This window comes from Carcharhinus amblyrhynchos, chromosome 16 (assembly GCF_965287045.1).
Source record: "Carcharhinus amblyrhynchos chromosome 16, sCarAmb.v2.hapA, whole genome shotgun sequence".
NCBI classification, from domain to species: domain Eukaryota; kingdom Metazoa; phylum Chordata; class Chondrichthyes; order Carcharhiniformes; family Carcharhinidae; genus Carcharhinus; species Carcharhinus amblyrhynchos.
The window spans coordinates 48,258,408-48,273,124 of NC_137339.1; positions in this window are offsets into that span (position 1 = coordinate 48,258,408).

Sequence of the window (14,717 nt, forward strand, 5' to 3'; positions counted from 1 at the left end):
GATATCAACTTGACAGGCAGATGGATTAGGCACAGACAAGAAGGGCCAAAAGGCCTGTTTCTGAGCTGTAATTTTCTATGGTTTTATATGGTTTTATGGCAGTCTCATTCACATCCCAAGAAATTTGTGAAGAAACTTATTGTTTGTGTGCTGCACGGATCTAGCGCCTTACAAGCTGAATTTAACGTAATCAAATTATTTTAATAATTTCAAGCTAAAAATCTTGATATGTCAAATGCTCAAAAATATTAAAATACAACACCTTTCTGAGAGTTTTCCTTCTGTGTTTGCAATCTTTGCAGTTTTTCTCTCCTCAGGCCTGTTGGCTGTTTAATCTGTGCACTGTGACTGATTTACAGGCTCTGATGAAGGTCATTTTGTTTATCTGATGCTTATTTGACTCCAGCCCCACACTGCATGATTGACTCTTAATGTGTTCTTATCTCCAAGTTCTAAAACAAGGAAAAATCATAAGGAACTTTCAGCAACAGCTGCAACAACTCAGGTAGTGGACCAAGATATTGGCCAAGATTTTATAGACCTTTCATGGGATGTTGCTCCCCTCCCCTGGGGAGTTGCAAAGGGCTCTTTAGTTAACATTTAATTCATTAGGGATGTAATATCCCACCAGGTGGGAAGATCTGTAAAACTCTGGCAACTGTCTCAGACAATCTCAGCTAACTCGATGCTGCTAAGTCCTCGTTATTGTCTGAGCACTGGAACTCACATTGAAAGAACTGCCCCACAATTGAGTCAAGTAACTGCCAGTGGTGGCCATGTTTACAATATTATATCCATCAAGCAATGTCCCAATCTCCTCCATCTCAGAGTTCATCCTATCCCATCAGTAAGACTCGGTCACCAGAGTTGGAGCAACGGTTAAAAACAAATAAGAGTTGGACTGGGGCCCCTCAACACTGATTCTACATCTTATGAATTTCATGATTACAAATCAAACATTAAAAAAATCTGTTCATCACTCCCCTTCCCCTCTAATTAATGAATTAGTATGCTTTCCATGTAGAATGTCACTCAGAGGAGGAGGTTTTAGAAAAATCGTGATTGGTAAGGTACTTTGGTTGAAGGCCTTCTAGGTTCATTAACAGTGTTTCTGAAACTATCTTTGCGGTGACTCACTTCTACCAAATGGCCACCCCTGGCAACACATGTCGCATTCACTTTCTACTTAATGTGACAAGTGAGCCTGCTTGGTCCTCATGATCTCACTTTACTCAGGTTTACCGGATGAATGGTCAAAGCACATTTCAGGTGATGCCAATGCCTTATGGTCAATGAAGCAATGATTCCAAACAATATCTTGACCAATATTTTTTAAGGATTTCCTCCTTAAAAGATTTTTAAGGAGGAAATCTTAAGGAGAAGATTTCCTCCTTAATCCTATTATAATTCCACTGTTTTTCTCAATCATGCTGGCTGCCCCATCGATTGTGATTCCTCTGCAATTCACCCAACTCACCTTCTTCAGTTGGGAAAAAGATACAAAAGGCTGAGGTCATGTACCAACCAACTCAAGAACAGCTTCTTCCCTGCTGTTATCAGACTTTTGAATGGATTTACTTTGCAGTAAGTTGATCTTTCTCTACACCCTAGCTATTTGTAACACTAGATTCTGCACCCTCTTATTTCCTTCTCTATGAAGGTATGCTCTGTCTATGTAGCACGCAAGAAATGTTATGTTAATTCGGTATGTTAATATTTGATATAATAATAAATCAAATCAAATCAAATCACAAGCCATCAAAGCTTTGTGTGCCAATTGTGCTGGTTGATAAATTCATGCAGCACAGCATATCCTCAACAATTTCATTGTGTCAAATACATTTAAACTAACAAGGATTACAATCTGTATCATCTGAAATTCACCCGGTTGTATTGAGATACCTCCCTTTAACTTTAACCATGAAATAATCTATACTTCTAAATTCTCAGCAATATCAATCATTCGGCGAGACACTTTGTTATCACTAAGTGGAAAGAATTTCAGCTTTTCAATTGACTTCTCATTGAAGGCCATGGCTGGAATTTTACCAGCTCGTCCCATCCATCAATAAACGGAGCAAGCTGCTAAAATCACATGACAGCCGAGAAATAAGGATGTTGCCCGATTTCTTGGCTCTTGCAATTTTACGAGAGCCGGATCTCTGGTAAGGTCAGTCTCGCTCCAGAAATGGATGAGAGACTGAATAAATTATGCAAGTATAGGAGAATGTTTATTACCATGTGTTAAGTGAACCCAGTGCTGAATTGCATAGGCTTGCTTGCCTTTATGGCCTCGATGGGTGAGGTTCTCTCCAGCAAGAAAAACACCTGCCCCTCATGAATGGAGCAGGTAGAACTGGAGACCACTGGGGAGGAGGAGGCCGAAGGTAAGGGAGGATGCTCCATGGGCACCTTAGCACTGCCAGCCTGGCACCTCGGTAATGCCCATCGGGGCCTATTTGGGGCAGGACCTATGGTGGACTTATAGGGGTGGGACCAATAGAGGGCAGGAGTCATAGGGGCCTGGTCTGAAGGGGCAAGACTTATGGGCAGGGCCTATGGAGCACGGCCTGAAGGGGGTGGCCCTGCACAATCTGCCTGCAATCAAATCGGGGAAAAGGGGGCAACTGCCACTGTGCAGGTGATTGGTATGAAGAGGGAGAGGATGCCCACTCTGCATCACGATTGTTGGCGAGGTGCATGATTAGTTTAGGTGATGGGGCGGCTACATTTTGGGCAGTATGGGGCTCGCAATTGGCCATGGGCCCGTGCAATTGTGGGAGGTGGAGTTTGTTAGGGCTACCTACAGTAACAGGGGCCTGACAGCTTTCTCTCTCGATCTGTCAGATCCCCTACTGCTGAACTTGCGTGTGTGTTGCACTCAGATGTCTGCACATGTAAAATTGCTCCCTCTGCAGTTGCTATTGCACATGTGCTGACACAGATGCCTTTGCACGCGCAATAGCTCCTTCCACAGGCCGACTGGCAAATTAAGCCCAGCCCACTGCCTGCAGCAGTAAGAATGGCCTAGACCATTTTCTCATGCACAATGTGCACAACATTGGGCATGAAAACTCACCCAGAAAAAACAGTTCTGCAGCTCTTCTATTTTCTCGTTATCTGGATGCTTAGAATCGTTCTCATAAAATGCTGCCCCATGTGAACCATATATAATGCTGCTGGGAGAATTAATCTTTCTGCAACAATGTGGGGCATTGCCTCCTTAGCTGTGTGGGAAGCTACTACGTGAGAGGCCAATTCTGCTTTGTCATTCAATGTTAATTTTTTGCGAAGAACTTGAGCTGACGATTTCAGTTCTTGCTTTATCCTTTGAAAAAGGATTGTTCTCCAAATCGCCATGCTTACTTTTCAGATGTCCTTACAGTTTTGCAGGTGTGTCTCTGCCTATAATACACACAACTTTGCATCCCGATATGCATTGGCACAAATGACAAAACCACACCTCAAAAACTTATCTTTGTACTCCTTTGTTCTTGATTTTAGTTTTTCTTCTTTGCAGGATGTTCGCCGGAGGCCCTGGCACTCTGTTCACAGCTCACATTACGTCTTTCCTGTTGTGGACTCAGTGGAGTAGTGAATACTCTCCCCGGCAGATTCAGATGAGAGATCCTGGCCAGTAGGCCAGTTTTCCTTCTTTGCAGGATGTTCACCGGAGGCCCTGGCACTCTGCTGATAGCTCACAATATGTCTTTCCTGTTGTGGACTCAGTGGAGTAGTGAACACTCTCTCTGGCAGATTCAGATGTGAGATCTTGGCCAGTAGGTTTATTGACTATTGATGTCTTCAGCCCTTTCCTTCACATAAACAAATGATCCATATCTACAATCAGATTATGAGAAAGGGAAAGAAAATTGGCACTAAATGAATTTATATACAGGACATTTGGTGCCAAGTGCACATACAGGATGTGCAGTGAGAATTTACCTGTAGAGAAAATAAAAATAAAGGACTGGTGATCCTGGGGATAAATTTTGACGACCCATTTTTCAACATCTCGCAACCCATCCACGGTCCCCATGGCCATGCAAATTGTGACTTAGAATCAAAAAATTATGGAATCATTGAATCTCTACAATGCAGGATAGGTCCATCGAGCCTGCACCGACTATCTGAAAGAACATCTTATTCATGCTTTCTATGCTGCCCTTTCCCTGTAACCCCATACATTTACCATCTAACCTGCAGATCATTGGACTTAAAAAGCAAAACTTACCTCAATCCCTCTATGGCTATTCATCTGATACTTTGGTTAAATATTTTTCATATCAAGGTTACCAACCTCCTGACATGGACCCCCACCTGGACAACTGTCTTCTATGCAGGGTGCCCTCAAAGTCAAAATGGCTACATCTTTTATCTTTCATCTCAACCTACATGTGAGAAATTTCTACAGAAGGATCTAGATAGGCTGGGCGAATGGGCCAGGAAATGGCAAATGGAATTTAATGTTGGCAAGTGCAAGGTGGTCCACTTTGGTAGGAATAATGGTAGGAAGGATTATTACTTACATGGCGAAAAACTGCAGCAGGCGACGGTGCAGAGGGACCTCGGGGTCCTTGTGCATGAGTCGCAAAAACCCAGCTTGCAGGTGCAGCAGGTGGTCAGGAAGGCGAATGGGATGCTGGCCTTCATAGCGAGGGGGATTGAATATAAAAGTAGGGAGGTCTTGCTGCGGCTGTATAGGGCATTGGTGAGGCCGCAGCTGGAGTACTGTGTGCAGTTTTGGTCGCCGCACTTACGCAAGGATATTTTGGCCTTGGAGGGAGTGCAGAGGAGGTTTACTAGGCTGATGCCGGAGTTGAGGGGGTTGAGCTATGAGGAGAGGCTGAATAAACTAGGCTTGTACTCGTTGGAGTTTAGAAGAATGAGGGGAGATCTCATTGAGACGTATAAGATGATGAATGGGATGGATAGGATAGAGGTGGAGAGACTCTTCCCGCTCAGAAAGGACAGTAGGACTAGGGGGCACAGCCTCAAGATAAAGGGGGGGCGGTTTAGAACCGAGTTGAGGAGGAACTTCTTCACTCAGAGGGTGGTGAATCTCTGGAATTCTCTGCCCATTGAAGTGGTGGAGGCTACCTCATTAAATATTTTTAAGACGTGGGTTGATGGGTTTTTGATAAGCGAGGGGATTAAGGGTTATGGGGAGAGGGCGGGAATGTGGAACTGAGCCACGACAGATCAGCCATGATCTTATTGAATGGTGGGGCAGGCTCGAAGGGCTAGATGGCCTACTCCTGCTCCTATTTCTTATGTTCTTATGAATACATAAATGCCCTTCTCTTGGTTGTAGCATTGCCTCCAGAGGGTTGGGCACCAGAGGGGGTGTGCTCTCTTGGCATTGCCACCTTGGCAGTGCCAGCATGATTCCTTCAGTATTGCAAAGGGGTCAAGTGCCAATGCTGAGGGGGTACCCTGGCACTGCAGGCATGGGGGGAGGTTTCAGGACTGCCAGTGGGGCATGTTGGGAGCGGGAGATCAGGTCTGCTGTGGGGGTTGGTGGTGGTGGAGAAACCAAAGATTGAGGTGAGCCAGGAGGGTGGGGAGGAGGGTTTGAGGCCGGGCCCAGCAGTGGGCCAGCGATTGGGCCATGGGGGTTTTGGAGGAGTGCCCATCGAAAGTTCCACTGATGGAAGCAGGGCCTTTGAGGGGGGGGAGATCAGTGGGGATGGGGGTCCCACCGTCACTCTGCAATCAGGAGCTTTGGGGGAGGGAGGGAGGACAGCAATCAGGACTGGCCACTGGGATAGGGAGGGTGGGGCAGCCTGCTGGGGGTGTCAAGGCTTCAGGGGAGTAGAGATCAGCACTGCGGATCGGGGGGGGAGGGGGGTGGTTTCAGGAGTGTCAGTGGGGGGGAATGATGGGGTGGGAAGTCAGGTCTGCTGGGGAGGGGGGGGGGGATGGATCCAAATACTGAGGCAGGCCAGGAGTGTTTTGGAGAGGGTGGGCGGGGGAGGCAGTGTCAGGGCTGGGCCTGGGCATGGTGAGCCAGCGATTTGGCCATGGGGGGGTGGGGGGGTTAGTGATTGAAATTTCCACTGATGGCATGATTGGTAACTAGAGGATATATATTAAAGATAATGGCTAAAAACCAGAGACATAATGAGGAGAAATTATTTTAAGCAATGAGTTGTTGTTATTTGGAATACTTTGCCTGGAAGATGGTTTAAGCAGATCAAATCATGATCTTAAGAGGAACTGAATAGATATTCAAAATTGAAAAATATCCTGGACAATGAGAAAGGAGCAGAGGATTGGCTCTAGTTGATTCATTCTTCACAGAGCTGGTAGCAGGCCAAATGGCCTCCCTGTGTGTAGTACATGATTCTATGATAATGTGTTTAATATTAACATTGCATCCCATGAAATCACTGTTGTGAAGGGATTATTCAAGCAGTGCATCCAATCTCTATGTATTTTGGTGAAAGTACTTTGAAAGGCTGAGTTACTGTTGTGCCCAGAAGTGCTAAGCCTAGAGAAAATAAATGCAGCATCCATTATGTGTTACTCAGCCGGAATTTTCCAATTTTTCACGCTGACGGGATTCTCTGGTCCTGCTGCAATTAATGGAGATTTGGAAGTGCGCCAACCGCTCCATTCTCACTTGTAGTGGCAGTGGGGCATGAATGGGTGGAAAACTCCAGCCCAAGATTGCAAGTTTTGCCCAATCAACAGACTTCAGTTTGTGGATTAGCCCTCTTCAGATTGAAGAACAGTGGTTCAAACTAACTGTCCAATGACAGGGCTGCTTTGAGTTTATAACATTGAACAGTTTCAATGCCAAACTAGCACGTCATTGGTGAGACTGCAATCATACTATGTGCAAAACTGAAGGGATGAATTTTGAGCATTTCAGGAATTTTTAAGGTGGAAAAGGATCTCTAAACCATTTTGCAACGTGAAGCCATTCTCAGTTCCCTTCACAAGGATGAGTTCTGATAAAAGTGAAAACTGTCAGCAGTAAACATTCATAACTGAGATGTCACCATCCAGACATGGTGTTAATGGCCTGTTGTAACAATCTGTCTCACCAGGTAATATTGCAGCTGCACAGAGCGTTGTAGTACTGAACAACATGGTGATAATTGTCAAGGGCACTCTTGTCCAATTTACCCAACGGCTGACACAGAAGGATATCTTGTTAACTACACTCTACTTGACTAAATTAACAAGAACCTGGAAACTGTGCATAATTTCCCAGTTGCAATGAGATCCAGCTTTCTCAATGAAATTGTTGAATTGGCAATACAGAATTTGAAGTAAAGACATTGTGCGTATGGATACATGGTGAAGACTTTGACAAAAAATTGCCACAAGAAAATATGTATGGTATGCTGATTTTGCTGGAATACGTCCTCGGTGCCAATATTCCAATTGTAATTGAAAATAAAACAAGGTGATGTCTGCACTTACCTCAGTACAGATGGTTTTGGCAAAAGGATCAATAGTTTAAGTTGATTCAAAGATCATTTCTCCACTGGGGATCAATAGTGTCCAGAATGGGCTGTTCAATATGGGACAAATACATCCAAGCCAAACATTCCATTGGCTCTGTAGGCCCACGGACTCGAAGCAGAACTGCTCATGTTAATTCCAGGCAGTTCCTCTTAACAAGAAAGATTCAGGATATTTTCCCAATGCCCACTTTCTATACCACATGTTGTCATGGACATGAGAAACCTTGGGTTGAAAGTACAGCTGGGATCCTGCTTAACAATCTCCACCAGCAGATTTGTATTTTCATGGGTTCCTTGTTGCAATGATTCAGAGTGAGATCCATCACTAGTTCATTGTTCTGATCTCAATTTGTGGAGACCCACTGATTTTTAAAAAAAATGTTCATGGGATTTCGCCAACATTGGCAAAGGCAGCATTTATTGCCCATCCTACTACCACTGAGTGGCTTGTTAGGCCATGACAGAGGGCAGTTAAGGTCAACAACATTACAGTGTGTCTGGGGTCACATGTAAAGGGCATTGGTGAGGCCGCAGCTGGAGTACTGTGTGCAGTTTTGGGCGCCGCACCTGCGCAAAGATATTTTGGGCTTGGAGGGAGTGCAGAGGAGGTTTACTAGGCTGATGCCGGAGTTGAGGGGGTTGAGCAATGAGGAGAGGCTGAATAAATTAGGCTTGTACTCGTTGGAGTTTAGAAGAATGAGGGGAGATCTCATTGAGACGTATAAGATGATGAATGGGATGGATAGGATAGAGGTGGAGAGACTCTTCCCGCTCAAAAAAGACACTAGGACTAGGGGGCACAGCCTCAAGATAAAGGGGGGGCGTTTTAGAACGGAGTTGAGGAGGAACTTCTTCACTCAAAGGGTGGTGAATCTCTGGAATTCTCTACCCGTTGAAGTGGTGGAGGCTGCCTCGCTAAATATTTTCAAGAAGCGGGTTGATGGGTTTTTGATAAGAGAGGGGATTAAGGGTTATGGGGAGAGGGCCGGAAAGTGGAACTGAGCCACGACAGATCAGCCATGATCTTATTGAATGGCGGGGCAGGCTCGAAGGGCCAGATGGCCTACTCCTGCTCCTATTTCTTATGTTCTTATGTTCTTATGTAGGCCAGACTCCATTCGGATGGCAGATTTTCTTCCCTAAAGGACATCACTGAACCAACTGCATTCTTACAACTATCCTGTATTTTCCCTATTAACAATATTATCTTTTTTATTCCAGATGTATATAATAATTCTGCAGCGTGTATGGTGGGATTTGAACCCATGTCTCCATATTATCAATCCTGGTCTCCAATGATCTCACATTTGGGTAGGCAGATTTGTAGCTGAGATGTCACCATAAATGTACTGAGGCACCTCATCATTTTGGGTTCCTGAGAAGGAGGCTCAGATTGCGATACACATGAAACCACTGCTTCTAGAGAAGAACATAGGATGAGTGTAATCATCAAGATAAGGAGTAACTTATCCCAGAAATTTCCAATGATCTAAAGGAAGGAAAGAGGATGATCCTCATTCACTAGTGTAACCTATCAGTTGATTCTGGAAAGTTGATATCACTAAGTGACCATCCAGGTGAGGTATGAGTGGGAACTTGATTACGACATCATGGATGATATTAGTGGTGGCACAGTGGTTAGCACAGCAGCAGAGACTCAGTTCCATTCCAGCCTCAGGTCAGTGTCTGTGTGGAACCAAACAGAAAATGCTGGAAAATCTCAGCAGGTCTGGCAGCATCTGTAAGGAGAGAAAAGACCTGATGTTTTGAATCCACATGAACCTTTGTCAAAGCTCATAGGTATAGAAAGTGAGATATTTATACTGCAGGATGAGGGAATGAAAGATGAGTCATAGCCACAGAAACCAGGGGAAAAGACTGCTAATGGCAGTCCATCGAGAGAATAAAGGGTGTGAATGGCCAAACGGCAGAGAAGCTAAAATCAGAGGGTAAGCTGTGGCAGATGAAGATGTTAGGGGAGAGGGAGGGAATGGATGGGACAGAGGTAAAATTTAGAAAAGAGAAGCAAAGGAGGAGAAAAGGGAAGGGGGATAAAGTAGGGAGAAAGAATGGGGGGGGGAGAAAAATGAAGAAGGACAATAAAGAAATAAAAGGTAGAGAACAGAAATAATTAAATAAAATTGAATGAAAACAAAAGGGTCAAGTTGGGGTAGAGCTAATCATCCAAAGTTGTTGAATTTGATGTTGAATCTGGAAAGCAAAGTGCCGAGCTGGAAGATGTGATGATGTTCCTCCAGTTTGTGTTGAGCTCATTGGAAAATTGCAGCAGACCAAGAACAGACATGTGGGCATGAGAACAGGATCAAGTGTTAAAATGGCAAGCAATCAGAAGTTATGTGGAGATGCCGGCGTTGGACTGGGGTAAACACAGTAAGAAGTCTGACAACAAAAGATTTAAGTCCAACCGATTTATTTGATAGTAAACTCACAAACATTCGGGGTTTCTCTCTTCGTCAGGTGAATGGAGAGTTCGGGCCTCAGACAGAGCATATAACAGCACAGACAGTTTACAGATTGCTGATTAGAATGCGAGTCTTTACAACTAATTCAAGTCTTAAAGATGCTGATAATGTGAGTGGAAAGAGCATTAAGCACAGGTCAAAGAAATGTGTATTGTCTCCAGACAGTACAGTAATAGAGTTGCAAACCCAGGCAAGTCATGGGGGTTACAGATAGTGCGACATGAACCCAAGGTCCCTGTTGAGGCCGTCCTCATGTCTGTGGAACTTGGCTATCAGTCTTGGCTATCAGTTGCTGAGCAGATAGAAGGAAGTATCTGAGGATTGGCACTTAGCCTCTGCAAGGTAGAGGTCAGTATGCCAGACAACATCAGCACCCCCTTTGTCGGCAGGTTTGATGACAATGTCAGAGTTGGACCTGAGAGAGCAAAGGGCGGAAAGTTCAGAAGGGAGAGGTTGGAATAGGTGAGGAGTGAGGGAGGGGGCAGAAAAATTGAGATGGCCAATGTCCTGTTGACAGTTCCTAATGAAAAGATTGAGGGCAGGTAATTGGCCTGGTGTGTGTGTCAAATTGGAGGCAGAATGTTGGAGGCACATGAAAGGATCTTGAAAACAGGGGAGGACTCTTCCCCAAAGAGGTGGGCACGAAAACGAAGGCGACAAAAATAGAATTCAACATCATGCCTGCGTGGAGTATGCATATCCTTCCCATGTCTGCCTGGGTTTCCTCTGGGTGCTTGGTTTCCTCCCACAGTCCAAAGATATGCAGGTTAAGTTGATTGGCCATGGTAAATTAACCCTAGTGTCAGGGGGAATAGCAGGGTAAATATGTTGGGTTACAGGAATAGAGTTTGTGTGGGGTTGTAGTTAGTGCAGACTCAATGGGCCAAATGGTCTTCTTCGGCACTGTAGGGATGCTTTGGTTCTATGAATCTATAATGTTACATAAAGCAGTAATGTTTGTTATCAAAAACACAGTGAAGTGGAAGAATTTTCTCCAGCTGTTCTTATTGAGGTTTGTCGACATTACACATTACATTAACATTTTAACAACAATCTGTAATTTCTTAGCACACATTGGGAAGCAGAATTTGGAAGCTGGCAGTGAAAACACTTCTCAGTTTGAATGAAAATGTCAATCTCTCCCTGAAGCTCATGTCGTGCTGACATGGCTTCTCCTTGTGTCCTGTTGCTCAGCTCAAGGAGAAAGTCAATGTGCTGGTACACTGGGGACAATGGATATCATGAATCTAAATAGCCACACATTAACTGAAGGGGTGAGAGGAGGAGCTCCCACTATTCCCAGGAGAATGGGGAGAGAAACTCTTGCTGCTTTGATCTAGAACAGAAAGCAGTTGGTGACAAGGTGATTGATGAAATTGATTTACACTGACTGTCATTCCCAAGAAGAGAAGGGGCTTCTCCATCACCCTCACAGGTTGGTGAGTTTTGTTGGTTTCTCCAACAGAAGTATAAAGAGGTGACGGTTGCATATGTTGTCTCCAAGAGAGTTTGGATAGCACAACCGTGGATATTGGTGACGATTTCTGTGCTACATTGCAATTTCATGAAACTCATTGGTAATTCCTGGAAGAATTAATAATTCAAACAGCTTCAAGAAAATATATTTTTCTAACATTTTTAAGGGCAAGTATACTTTGGATACAGGCAAATCCAATTCTCTTTTCGAATAGAATGCTGATTTTGTTCTATGGACATTTGACATGTTATCTGCATGAGGACTTTGTTTTGTCCAGATAGAGATCCATATTTCTGGCAATTGTGGTTTAACAATTTAGATTGCATAGACAGGGAATGGAAGCTGATGCAGGGATTTCTCACTAATGCTGAGCCTAAATCATAACCACTTTGGTGACTCCACCTTAAGCTATTGGGAATTCTTCAGAGACATTTCAAAGTGGTTAAAGACTTTTGAGACAGATTGATTGTAAATAATGTTCTGCTTTATTCCTTAAATATGAAATCCTATTCAGACCTTGTGATTTTGAAAACTCTCCAAACACTGTGGGACACTTTGCTGTGTGATTGGAAATTAAGTGTCTCAATTTACACACAAATAATCCTGACATTTGAGACAAATTCTTTCCTGCAGTCCATGGAATTCCTCATTCTGATCTAAAACCTATCTATTCAGTAAAAATAGATAATATTGTCAACACCTCTGGATTGAATAAATTGTACCTGCCAATGAATGAGCAGCAGTTAAGATGAATTGTTGATTGTATCAAGCTCTCTTTTGTCATTCCTGCACAGCTACAACAATGTTCCAATTCTCTTCCTGCACCTAGCGGTGCGTTAAGTCAAGTTTTTATCTATGTTCTTAGCAAGTAATTCCTGAAAAGGTGGCTAATGTGTCTCCAGAGGCTTATGGCTTGAGGGGCATCACTCCACGTCAAGTGTGGCTGACAGGAGTCTCTCCCACTCTTGCTGCCAGCCATTGGTGAGTTTAGAAGGATTCGTAGGTTGATATTCAACCTATTTGACCGCTCTATGAATGCACCTTTCTTAGCCATCATGTCCTGGGGTGGGACTCAAGCCCAAAACTTCTGGCTCAGAGGCAGAGATGCCAGAAGACTTTCTATGAGAATGTAAGAACTGGCTTTTTTCTATTTGGTTGCCCTATGCATCAGCATTGGGCACCCTTCATTTGAGCAGATTGCAAATGCTTCATTCTAAGTGACCTAAGGCTGAGTTTTGTACTTAACGTGCTCAGGACATGGGGCACTGTCTTGCAGAGCCTTGCACAAGCAAGCAAAGGAGACCTGAAGTTTGCTCACTACTGACCTTGGAGCATGATAGCTGCTGCTTCTGAGCACCAAAATATCCCAAAGCCCAAAATGAAAATAATATACCATTGTTTAAAAAGGGAGACAGAAAACAGTAAAGGTGTTAAACAGGTGTTTTGTTCCTGCCTTCGGCTGTAAAGGACTTGGAAAACTTCTCACAGGTATTTGAAAATCAAGAGGTGAAAGGGAGGGAGGAACTTAAAACACTCATCACCAACAGGGTAAGGGTACTGGGAAAATTGTTAAATATAAAGACTGGAATTTTACTGTCCCACCCGCCATGGGAATTGGAGCGGATGAGGGGCAGACATGGAAAGGTTCGTTGACCTTGAGTGGGATTTTATGGTTTCAGGACAAGCAAGGCCATAAAATCCCGACAAAAGAATGGAATTCTCCCAATCTCATCCCTACCCATCCTGTTGCCAGCGAGAATGGAGCGTTTGGTGCTCAGCCAACATTCCATTCACTGCAGCAGCACCAGACAGACCCAGCTGCAGATGAGATTGGAGGTTTTCAGTGAAAAGCTGACAAGTTTCCGAGAGCAGATACCCTGCATCCTAAGGTCTTGAAAGAAATGGCTGCTGAGATAGCAGAGGTTTGGTTTATAATTTTCCAAAATTCCTTAGATTCTACAAGGGTATGAGTGCAACGGAAAATAGCAAATGTAATAACTTTATTCAAGAAAGGAGAAAGATAAGAAAATATAGACTAGTTAGCCTAACATCTGCCATAGGGAAATTGCTAGGATCCATTATTAATGGGCTTATAACAGGAAATTTACTTACAATGTGACCAAGCACAGTCAGCATGGTTTTGTGAAAGAGTGATTGTGTTTATCTAACCTATTAAGGTTATAGAGTAAGTGACCAGCAAGGTGAATGATTGAAAATCTGTAGCGAGGATTTCCAGAGGCACTTGAGACTACACAAGGTAAGAACACACAATATAGGGAGTAACATATTTGCACGGATAAAGGATTAGTTAGCTAGCAGGAAGCAGTGAGTAGGAAAAATCAGTCTTATTCAGGGTTGGCAAGGTGCAATGAGCAGAGTACCATTGGGATCAGCACTGGAACCTCAACTATTTACAATCTATGTCAATAACTTTAACAAAGGGACTGAATGTTAAGTAGATATGTTTGCCAATGACATTAGGATAGACAGGAGAGTAAATTGTCAAGAGGAGGTAGAAAGCCTGGAAAAGAACTGTAGTATAAGGATCTGGCACACCTCAGACAGGATTCATTGGCCTTCCTGGAGTGTCTTTCTCACAATGGGTGGCTGTGTACCATTAGCCGGTGGCATGATCATCTGGTCCCACTGTCAATGGGTTTTCCCACTGACTCCACCCCATGCTGGTAGGAAACCCGCAGCAGAGTGCACCATTGGCAAGGCCAGAAGATCCCACCACTGTAAACAGCCAGAGATTTCAGACCACAGGGTTTGATTGACCATGTCTGCTCTCTCAAGTGGATTGAGTCATGTGGAGGGGAGTGGGGGTAGGGGCATGAGTTGACGTTTATTTTACCTCGAGGCTCTAATGGGGTAACGTATGGGAGGGGGCAGCATGAGTTGACATCAATATGGTATGAAGACATAGAGAGGACATGAACGGCATGGGTAAGACCATCTGAACATTCTTTCAAAAGGTTTCTGCATTCAAACGGTGGCTCTGGATTCTTCTGTAATCCAAAAAGCACAAGTCATGGAGAAGCTACTAGAAGAAGCTTTCATTTGTAGTGGAGGTCAGAAGTGTTGAGTATGGGTTTGCTACAAGCACCTTTAACTTGCAACAGTGAAAATCGGGAATGCTGGGAATACAGAAATCTGAGCCTTGGTATTAAATGCAGGGGATATGACTACGAAGCTTGCAGATGATACAAAAACTAACTCTGTGGTTAATAGTGAGGAAGAAAACCGTAGAATGCAGGAAGATTTCAATGGACTTGCCAG